The sequence below is a fragment of the Dermacentor variabilis genome, chromosome 5 (genome assembly GCF_050947875.1).
Source record: "Dermacentor variabilis isolate Ectoservices chromosome 5, ASM5094787v1, whole genome shotgun sequence".
Classification (NCBI taxonomy): domain Eukaryota; kingdom Metazoa; phylum Arthropoda; class Arachnida; order Ixodida; family Ixodidae; genus Dermacentor; species Dermacentor variabilis.
In genome coordinates, this window is record NC_134572.1 from 172,681,856 (window position 1) to 172,694,071 (window position 12,216).

Here is a 12,216-nt window from a genome sequence, read left to right on the forward strand (position 1 = left end):
CGTGTCACGCACAAATATGGAGTTTCCTCCATTGTATCGTTCCACGCACCACTATAGAGTTTTTCTCATTCTATCGTGCAACACGCAACTATAGAGTTTCTCTCATTATATCGCGCTATAGGCAACTATGAAGTTTCCCTTACTCTTTCGTGAAACGCACAACTGTAGACTTTCTCTTATCCTTTCGTGCAACGCACAACAATGGAATTTACCCCATTCTATCATGCCACGCAAAAGAATACGGTTTCTTCGTTCTTTCGTGCCAGGCACAACCATACAGTTTCTCTCATTCTAATATGCTACACGCAACTATAGAGTTTCTCTCATCCTATCCTTCTACACGGAACTATAGAGTTTCTGTCAGTCTTTCTTGCCACGCACAACTATAGAGTTTCTGTCATTGTTTCGTGCCACGCACAACTATGGAATTTCGCTCATGCTTTCGTTCCACGCACAACTATAAACTTTCTCTCGTTCTTTTGTACGACGCACAACTATGAAGTTTACCCCAGTCTATCGTGCCACGCACAAGTACAGAGTTTCTCTCATTCTATCGTTCCACGAAGAACTACAGTGATTCTCTAATTAGTTCGTTTCACGCTCTACTATGCAGTTTCTTCCAGTCTGTCATGCCGTGCACAACTATAGAGTTTCTCTCATTCTTTCGTGTCACGCACAACTATGGAGGTTCCCCCATTCTATTGCTCCATGCACAACTACAGAGGTTCTCTCATTCTATTGTGCTACACGCAACCATAGAGTTTCTCTCATTCTTTCGTGCCACGCACTCGTATAGAGCTTCTCATTAAATCGTGCTACACGCATCTATAGAGTTTCTCTCATTCTTTTGTGCCAAGCACAACTATAGAGTTTCTCTCAATAAATCGTGCTATACGCAACTATAGAGTTTTTCTCATTCTATTGTGCAACACGCAACTATACAGTTTCCCTTATTAAGTCGTGCTATAGGCAACTATAACGTTTCCCTCAGTCTTTCGTACCAAGGACAACTATGGGGTTTACCCCATTCTATCGTGCCTCGCCAAAGTATAAACTTTCTCTTATTTTTTCGTGCCACGCACAACTATGGAGTTTCTCTCATTCTATCGTGCCACACACAAGTATAGAGTTTCTCTCATTCAATCGTGTTATACGAAACTATAGAGTTTCTCTCATTTTATCCTGCTAGGCACAACTATAGTTTCCCTGCTTCTCTCGTTCCACGCACAACTATGGAGTTTACTTCATTCTATCGTGCCACTGACAAGTATAGAGTTTCTCTCATTCTATTGTGCTACAGGCAACTATAAAGTTTCTCTCACTCTTTCATGCCACACCCAACTATACAGTTTATCTCACTCTTTCGTGGCACGAACAAGTATAGAGTTTCGCTCATTCTTTCGTGTCCCGCACAACTGAGGTGTTTCTCCCATTCTATGGTTCCATGCACAACTATAGAGTTTCTCTCATTCTATCGTGCTACACGCAACTATAGAGTTTCTCTCATTGTTTTGTGCCACGCAGAACTATAGAGTTTCTCTTATTCTTTCGTGATATGCACAACTATAGAGTTTCTCTCATTCATTCGTGCCGCGCACAACTATACAGTTTCTCTCATTCTTTCGTGCCACGCGCCACAATTGAGTTTCTCTCATGCTTTCGGGCCTCGCACAACTATAGAGTTTCTCTCATACTTTCGTTCCACGCACAAGTATAGATTTCCGTGCATTCTTCCGTGCCACAAACAACTATAGATATTCTCGCATTAAATTGTGCTACACACAACTATAAAATTTCTCTCATTCTTTCGTGCCAAGCGGAACTATGGAGTTTCTCTCATTCTTTCGCGCCACGCACAACTCTAGATTTTCCCGTATTCTTTCGTGTCACGCACAACCATAGAGTCTCTCTCATCCTATCCTTCTACACGGAACTATAGAGTTTCTGTCAGTCTTTCTTGCCACGCACAGCTATAGAGCTTCTCTCATTGTTTCGTGCCACGCACAACTATGGAGTTTCGCTCATGCTTCCGTTCCACGCATAACTATAAACTTTCTCTCATTCTTTTGTACGACTCACAACTATGAAGTTTACCCCAGTCTATCGTGCCACGCACAAGTATAGAGTTTCTCTCATTCTATCGTTCCACGAAGAACTACAGTGATTCTCTAATTAGTTCGTTTCACGCACTACTATGCAGTTTCTTCCAGTCTGTCATGCCGTGCACAACTATAGAGTTTCTCTCATTCTTTCGTGTCACGCACAACTATGGAGGTTCCCCCATTCTATTGCTCCACGCACAACTACAGAGGTTCTCTCATTCTATTGTGCTACACGCAACCATAGAGTTTCTCTCATTCTTTCGTGCCACGCACTCGTATAGAGCTTCTCATTAAATCGTGCTACACGCATCTATAGAGTTTCTCTCATTCTTTTGTGCCAAGCACAACTATAGAGTTTCTCTCAATAAATCGTGCTACACGCAACTATAGAGTTTTTCTCATTCTATTGTGCAACACGCAACTATACAGTTTCCCTTATTAAGTCGTGCTATAGGCAACTATAACGTTTCCCTCAGTCTTTCGTACCAAGGACAACTATGGGGTTTACCCCATTCTATCGTGCCTCGCCAAAGTATAAACTTTCTCTTATTTTTTCGTGCCACGCACAACTATGGAGTTTCTCTCATTCTATCGTGCCACACACAAGTATAGAGTTTCTCTCATTCAATCGTGTTATACGAAACTATAGAGTTTCTCTCATTTTATCCTGCTAGGCACAACTATAGAGTTTCCCTGCTTCACTCGTTCCACGCACAACTATGGAGTTTACTTCATTCTATCGTGCCACTGACAAGTATAGAGTTTCTCTCATTCTATTGTGCTACAGGCAACTATAAAGTTTCTCTCACTCTTTCATGCCACACCCAACTATACAGTTTATCTCACTCTTTCGTGGCACGAACAAGTATAGAGTTTCGCTCATTCTTTCGTGTCCCGCACAACTGAGGTGTTTCTCCCATTCTATGGTTCCATGCACAACTATAGAGTTTCTCTCATTCTATCGTGCTACACGCAACTATAGAGTTTCTCTCATTGTTTTGTGCCACGCAGAACTATAGAGTTTCTCTTATTCTTTCGTGATATGCACAACTATAGAGTTTCTCTCATTCATTCGTGCCGCGCACAACTATACAGTTTCTCTCATTCTTTCGTGCCACGCGCCACAATTGAGTTTCTCTCATGCTTTCGGGCCTCGCACAACTATAGAGTTTCTCTCATACTTTCGTTCCACGCACAAGTATAGATTTCCGTGCATTCTTCCGTGCCACAAACAACTATAGATATTCTCGCATTAAATTGTGCTACACACAACTATAAAATTTCTCTCATTCTTTCGTGCCAAGCGCAACTATGGAGTTTCTCTCATTCTTTCGCGCCACGCACAACTCTAGATTTTCCCGTATTCTTTCGTGTCACGCACAACCATAGAGTTTCTCTCATCCTATCCTTCTACACAGAACTATAGAGTTTCTGTCAGTCTTTCTTGCCACGCACAACTATAGAGCTTCTCTCATTGTTTCGTGCCACGCACAACTATGGAGTTTCGCTCATGCTTCCGTTCCACGCATAACTATAAACTTTCTCTCATTCTTTTGTACGACTCACAACTATGAAGTTTACCCCAGTCTATCGTGCCACGCACAAGTATAGAGTTTCTCTCATTCTATCGTTCCACGAAGAACTACAGTGATTCTCTAATTAGTTCGTTTCACGCACTACTATGCAGTTTCTTCCAGTCTGTCATGCCGTGCACAACTATAGAGTTTCTCTCATTCTTTCGTGTCACGGACAACTATGGAGGTTCCCCCATTCTATTGCTCCACGCACAACTACAGAGGTTCTCTCATTCTATTGTGCTACACGCAACCATAGAGTTTCTCTCATTCTTTCGTGCCACGCACTCGTATAGAGCTTCTCATTAAATCGTGCTACACGCATCTATAGAGTTTCTCTCATTCTTTTGTGCCAAGCACAACTATAGAGTTTCTCTCAATAAATCGTGCTACACGCAACTATAGAGGTTTTCTCATTCTATCGTGCAACAGGCAACTATACAGTTTCCCTTATTAGGTCGTGCTATAGGCAACTATAACGTTTCCCTCCGTCTTTCGTACCAAGGACAACTATGCGGTTTACCCCATTCTATCGTGCCTCGCTAAAGTATAAACTTTCTCTTATTTTTTCGTGCCACGCACAACTATGGAGTTTATCTCATTCTATCGTGCCACACACAAGTATAGAGTTTCTCTCATTCAATCGTGCTACACGAAACTATAGAGTTTCTCTCATTTTATCCTGCTAGGCACAACTATAAAGTTTCCCTGCTTCTCTCGTTCCACGCACAACAATGGAGTTTACTTCATTCTATCGTGCCACTGACAAGTATAGAGTTTCTCTCATTCTATTGTGCTACAGGCAACTATAAAGTTTCTCTCATTCTTTCATGCCACACGCAACTATAGAGTTTCTCTCACTCTTTCGTGGTACAAACAAGTATAGAGTTTCGCTCATTCTTTCGTGTCCCGCACAACTGAGGTGTTTCCTCCATTCTATAGTTCCATGTACAACTATAGAGTTTCTCTCATTCTATCGTGCTACACGCAACTATAGAGTTTCTCTCATTCTTTTGTGCCACGCAGAACTATAGAGTTTCCCTCATGCTTTCGTTCCCCGCACAAATATAGAATTTCTCTCATTCTTTCGTACGACACACAACTATGGAGTTTTCCCCATTCAATCGTGCCACGCACAAGTATTGTATTTCTCTCATTCTATCGCGCCACGCACAAATATAGAGTTTCTCTCATTCATTCGTGGCACGCACAACTATAGAGTTTCTCCCATTCTTTTGTACGACACACAACTATGCAGTTTTTCCCATTCTATCGTGCCACGCACAAGTATAGAGTTTCTCTCATTCTATCGTGCTGCACGAAACTATAGAGTTTCTCTCATGCTTTCGTGCCACGCACTACTGTAGGGTATCTCTCATTCGCTTGTGCCAGGCACAACTATAGAGTTTCTCATGCTCTCGTGCCACGCACAACTATGGAGCTTCGCTCATTCCTTCGTGCCACGTACAACTATATAGTTTCTCTCATGCTTTCGTTCCAAGCACCACTATAGAGTTTCTCTCATTCTTTTGTACGACGCATAACTATGGAGTTTACCCCATTTTATTGTGCCACGCACAAATATAGAGTTTCTCTCATTCTATCGCGGTACACGTAACTATAGAGTTTCTCTCACTGTTTCGTGCCAAACGCAACTATAGAGTTTCTCTCATTCTTCCGTGCCATGCACAACTATAGAGTTTCTCTCATTAAATCGTGCAACACGCAACTATAGAGATTCTCTCATTCTTTCGAGCCAAGCACAATTATTCAGTTTCTCTCATTCCTTCGTGCCACCCACAACGATGGAGTTTCCCCCCATTCTATCGCTCCACGCACAACTATAGAGTTTCTCTCATTCTATTGCGCTACACGCAACCATAGAGTTTCTCATTCTTTCGTGCCACGCACAAGTACAGAGCTTCTCTCATTAAATCGTGCTACCCGCAACTATAGAGTTTCTCTCATGATTTCGTGCCATACAGAACTATAGAGTTTCTCTCATTCTATCGCGCTACACGCAAATGCAGAGTTTCTCTCATTCTATAGTGCTACTCACAACTTTAGAGTGTCTCTCATTCTTTCGGGCCACGCACAACTATAGAATTTCTCTTATTCTTTCGTACGATGCACAAATATACAGTTTCTCTCATTTATATCGTGGTACACGCAACTATAGAGTTTCTCTCATTATATCGTGGTATACGCAACTATAGAGTTTCTTTCATGCTATCGTGCTACAGACAACTATAGAGTTTCTCTCACTCTTACGTGCCACACACAACTATAAAGTTTCTCTCATTCTTTCGTGCCATGCACAACTATAGAGTTTCTCTTATTCTTTCGTGTCATGCAAAACTATTGAGTTTCTCTCAATATATCGTGGTATACACAAATATACAGTTTCTCTCATGATATCGCGGTATACGCAACTATAGAGGTTCTCTCATTCTTTCGTGCCATGCACAACTATAGTGTTTCTCTCATTAAATCGGGCTACACGCAAAAATAGTTTCTCTCATTCTTTTGTACGATGCACAACTATGAAGTTGACCCCATTCTATCGTGCCACGCACAAGTATAGAGTTTCTCTCGTTCTATCGTCCTACACGCAATTATAGACTTTATCACATTCTTTCGTGCCACACGCAACTATATAGTTTCTCTCATTCTTTCATTCCACAAACAACCAAAGAGTTTCTCTCATTTTAACGTGCTACACGCAACTATAGAGTTTCTCTCATTCTTTCGTGCCACGCACAACTATAGAGTTTCTCTTATACTTTCGTGCCACGCACACCTATAGAGTTTCTCTCAGGCTTTCGTTCCCCGTACAAATATACAATTTCTCTCATTCTTTTGTACGATGCACAATTTTGGAGTTTACCCCATTCTATTGTGCCAGGCACAAGTATAGGGTTTCTCTCATTGTATCGTGCCGCACGCCATTATACAATTTCTCTCACCCTTTCAAGCAACACGCAACTATAGAGTTTTTCTCATTCTTTGGTGCCGCACACAAGTATAGGGTTTCTCTCATTCTATCGTGCTACAGGCAACTATAAAGTTTCTTTTACTCTATCGTGCCACACGCAACTATAGAGTTTCTCTCACTCTTTCGTGGCACGTTCAACTATATAGTTTCTATCATTCCATAGTGCTACACACAAATATTGAGTTTCTCTCATTCTTTCATGCCATGCACAACTATAGTGTTTCTCTCAATAAATCGTGCTACACGCAATTTTAGAGTTCCTCCTATTTTTTCGTGACACGCACAACTATAGAGTTTCTCTCACTCATTCGTGCCACGCGCAACAATAGAGTTTCTCTCATGTTTTCGTAGCCTCGCACAATTATAGAGTTTCTCTCATACTTTCGTTCCACGCACAACTATAGAGTTTCTTTCATTCTTTTGTACGACACACAACTATGCAGTTTTTCCCATTCTATCGTGCCACGCACAAGTACAGAGTTTCTCTCAATCTATCATGCTACACGCCACTATAAAGTTTCTCTCATGCTTTCGTGCCACGCACAACTGTTAGGTATCTCTCATTCCTTCATGCCAGGCACAACTATTCAGTTTCTCTAATACTCTCGTGCCACGCACAACTATAGAGCTTCGCTCATTCCTTCGTGCCACGTACCACGATATAGTTTCTCTCATGCTTTCGTTGCAAGCACCACTATAGAGTTTCTCTCATTCTTTTTTACGACGCACAACTATGGAGTTTACCCCATTTTATTGTGCCGCGCCCAAATATAGAGTTTCTCTCATTCTATCGCGGTACACGTAACTATAGAGTTTCTCTCACTGTTTCGTGCCAAACGCAACTATAGAGTTTCTCTCATTCTTCCGTGCCATGCACAACTATAGAGTTTCTGTCATTAAATCGTGCAACACGCAACTATAGAGATTCTCTCATTCTTTCGAGCCAAGCACAGTTATTGAGTTTCTCTCATTCTTTCATGCCACGCACAACTATAGAGTTTCTCTTATTCTTTCGTGATATGCACAACTATAGACTTTCTTTCATGCTTTCGTTCCGCGCACAATTATGGAGTTTCTCTCATTCTTTCGTGCCACGAACAACTATAGAGCTTCTCTCATGCTTTCGTGCCCCGCACAACTATAGAGTTTCTCTCATGCTTTCGTTCCACGCACGACTATAGAGTTTCTCTCATGCTCTCGTGCCACGCACAACTATAGAGCTTCGCTCATTCATTCGTGCCACGTACAACTATAGAGTTTCTCTCATGTTTTCGTGCCACGCACCACTATAGATTTTCTCGCATTAACTCGTGCTACACGCAACTCTAAAGTTTCTCTCATTCTTTCGTGCCAATTACAACTATAGAGTTTCTCTCATTCTTTCGCGCAACGCACAACTATAGAGTTTCTCTTATTCTTTCGTGATATGCACAACTATAGAGTTTCTCTCATTCATTCGTGCCGCGCACAACTATACAGTTTCTCTCATTCTTTCGTGCCACGCGCCACAATAGAGTTTCTCTCATGCTTTCGGGCCTCGCACGACTATAGAGTTTCTCTCATACTTTCGTTCCACGCACAAGTATAGATTTCCGTGCATTCTTCCGTGCCACGCACAACTATAGATATTCTCGCATTAAATCGTGCTACACACAACTATAACATTTCTCTCATTCTTTCGTGCCAAGCGCAACTATGGAGTTTCTCTCATTCTTTCGCGCCACGCACAACTCTAGATTTTCCCTTATTCTTTCGTGATATGCACAACTATAGAGTTTCTCTCATTCTTTCGTACCACGCGCAGCAATAGAGTTTCTCTCATGCTTTCGCGCCTCGCACAACTATAGAGTTTCTCTCATACTTTCGTTCCACGCACAACTATAGAGTTTCTCTCATTCTTTCGTACGACGCACAACTATGGAGTTTTTCCCATTCTATCGTGCCACGCACAACTATAGAGTTTCTCTCATGCTCTCGTGCCACGCACAAGTATAGAGTTTCGCTCGTTCCTTCGTGCCACGTACAACTATACAGTTTCTCTCATGCTTTCGTTGCAAGCACCACTATAGAGTTTCTCTCATTCTTTTGTACGACGCACAACTATGGAGTTTACCCCAATTTATTGTGCCGCGCACAAATATAGAGTTTCTCTCATTCTATCGCGGTACACGTAACTATAGAGTTTCTCTCTGTTTCGTGCCAAACGCAACTATAGAGTTTCTCTTATTCTTTCGTACCATGCACAAATATACAGTTTCTCTCATTATATCGTGGTACACGCAACTATAGAGTTTCTCTCATTATATCGTGGTATACGTAACTATAGAGTTTCTTTCATTCTATCGTGCTACAGACAACTATAGAGTTTCTCTCACTCTTACGTGCCACACACAACTATAAAGTTTCTCTCATTCTTTCGTGCCATGCACAACTATAGAGTTTCTCTTATTCTTTCGTGTCATGCACAACTATTGAGTTTCTCTCAATATATCGTGGTATACACAAATATACATTTTCTCTCATGATATCGCGGTATACGCAACTATAGAGGTTCTCTCATTCTTTCGTGCCATGCACAACTATAGTGTTTCTCTCATTAAATCGGGCTACACGCAAAAATAGTTTCTCTCATTCTTTTGTACGATGCACAACTATGAAGTTGACCCCATTCTATCGTGCCACGCACAAGTATAGAGTTTCTCTCGTTCTATCGTCCTACACGCAATTATAGACTTTATCACATTCTTTCGTGCCACACGCAACTATATAGTTTCTCTCATTCTTTCATTCCACAAACAACCAAAGAGTTTCTCTCATTTTAACGTGCTACACGCAACTATAGAGTTTCTCTCATTCTTTCGTGCCACGCACAACTATAGAGTTTCTCTTATTCTTTCGTGCCACGCACAACTATAGAGTTTCTCTCAGGCTTTCGTTCCCCGTACAAATATACAATTTCTCTCATTCTTTTGTACGATGCACAATTATGGAGTTTACCCCATTCGATTGTGCCAGGCACAAGTATAGGGTTTCTCTCATTGTATCGTGCCGCACGCCACTATACAATTTCTCTCACCCTTTCAAGCAACACGCAACTATAGAGTTTTTCTCATTCTTTGGTGCCGCACACAAGTATAGGGTTTCTCTCATTCTATCGTGCTACAGGCAACTATAAAGTTTCTTTTACTCTATCGTGCCACACGCAACTATAGAGTTTCTCTCACTCTTTCGTGGCACGTTCAACTATATAGTTTCTATCATTCCATAGTGCTACACACAACTAGAGTTTCTCTCATTCTTTCATGCCATGCACAACTATAGTGTTTCTCTCAATAAATCGTGCTACACGCAATTTTAGAGTTCCTCTTATTTTTTTCGTGACACGCACAACTATAGAGTTTCTCTCACTCTTTCGTGCCACGCGCAACAATAGAGTTTCTCTCATGCTTTCGTGCCTCACACAATTATAGAGTTTCTCTCATACTTTCGTTCCACGCACAACTATAGAGTTTCTTTCATTCTTTTGTACGACGCACAACTATGCAGTTTTACCCATTCTATCGTGCCACGCACAAGTATAGAGTTTCTCTCAATCTATCATGCTACACGCCACTATAGAGTTTCTCTCATGCTTTCGTGCCACGCACAACTATATAGTTTCTCTCATGCTTTCGTTCCACGCACAACTATAGAGTTTCTCTCATTCTTTTGTACGACGCAGAACTATGTAGTTTACCCCATTTTATTGTGCCACGCACAAGTATAGAGTTTCTCTAATTCTATCGTGGTACATGTAACTATGGAGTTTCTCTCACTCTTTCGTTCCGAACGCAACTATAGAGTTTCTCTCATTCTTCTGTGCCACGCACAACTATAGATATTATCGCATTAAATCGTGCTACACGCAACTATAAAGTTTCTCTCATTCTTTCGTGCTAAGCACAACTATAGAGCTTCTCTCATTCTTTCACGTCACGCGCAACTATAGAGTTTCTGTTATTCTTTCGTGATATGCACGACTATAGAGTTTCTCTGATTCATTCGTGCCACGCAGAACAATAGAGTTTCTCTCATTCTTTCTTGCCACGCGCAACAACAGAGTTTCTCCCATGCTTTCATGCCTCGCCCAACTATAGAGTTTCTCTCATACTTTCGTTCCACGCACAACTATTGAGTTTCTCTCATTCTTTTGTACGACGCACAACTATGCAGTTTTTCCCATTCTATCGTACCACGCACAACTATAGAGTTTTTCCCATTCTATCGTGCCACGCACAACTATAGAGTTTCTCTCATGAGTTCTTGCCACGCACAACAGTAGGGTATCTCTCATTCGTTTGTGCTAGGCACAACTATAGATTTTCTTTTTCTCTCATGCTCTCGTGCCACGCACAACTATAGAGCTTCGCTCATTACTTCGTGCCATGTACAACTATATAGTTTCTCTCATGCTTTCGTTCCACAAACAACTATAGAGTTTCTCTCATTCTTTTGTACTACGCACAACTATGGAGTTTACCCCATTTTAATGTGCCACACACAAGTATAGAGTTTCTCACATTCTATCGTGGTACACGTAACCATGGAGTTTCTCTTACTCTTTCGTGCCAAACGCAGCTATAGAGTTTCTCTCATTCTTCCGTGCCACGCACAACTACAGATATTCTCTCGTTCTATCGTGCTACACACAACTTTAGAGTGTCTCTCATTCTTTCGTGCCACGCACAACTATAGAATTTCTCTTATTCTTTCGTACCATGCACAAATATACAGTTTCTCTCGTTATATCGTGGTACACGCAACTATAAAGTTTCTCTCATTATATCGTGGTATACGCAACTATAGAGTTTCTTTCATTCTATCGTGCTACAGACAACTATAGAGTTTCTCTCACTCTTACGTGCCACACACAACTATAAAATTTCTCTGATTCCTTCGTGCCATGCACAACTATAGAGTTTCTCTTATTCTTTCGTGCCATGCACAACTATAGAGTTTCTCTCATTAAATCGGGCTACACGCAAAAACAGTTTCTCTCTTTCTTTTGTACGATGCACAACTGTGAAGTTGACCCCATTCTATCGTGCCACGCACAAGTATAGAGTTTCTCTCATTCTATCGTCCTACACGCAATTATAGAGTTTATCACACTCTTTCGTGCCACACGCAACTATAGTTTCTCTCATTCTTTCATTCCACAAACAACCATTGAGTTTCTCTCATTTTAACGTGCTACACGCAACTATAGAGTTTCTCTCATTCTATCGTGCCACGCACAACTATAGAGTTTCTCTTATTCTTTCGTGCCACGCACAACTATAGAGTTTCTCTCAGGCTTTCGTGCCACGCACTACTATAGTGTCTCTCATTCTTTCGTGCCCAGCGCAACTATAGAGTTTATCTCATGCTCTCGTTCCCCGCACAAATATAAAATTTCTCTCATTCTTTTGTACGATGCACAACTATGGAGCTTACCCATTCTATTGTGCCACGCACAAGAATAGGGTTTCTCTCATTGTATCGTGCCACACGCCACTATAAAATT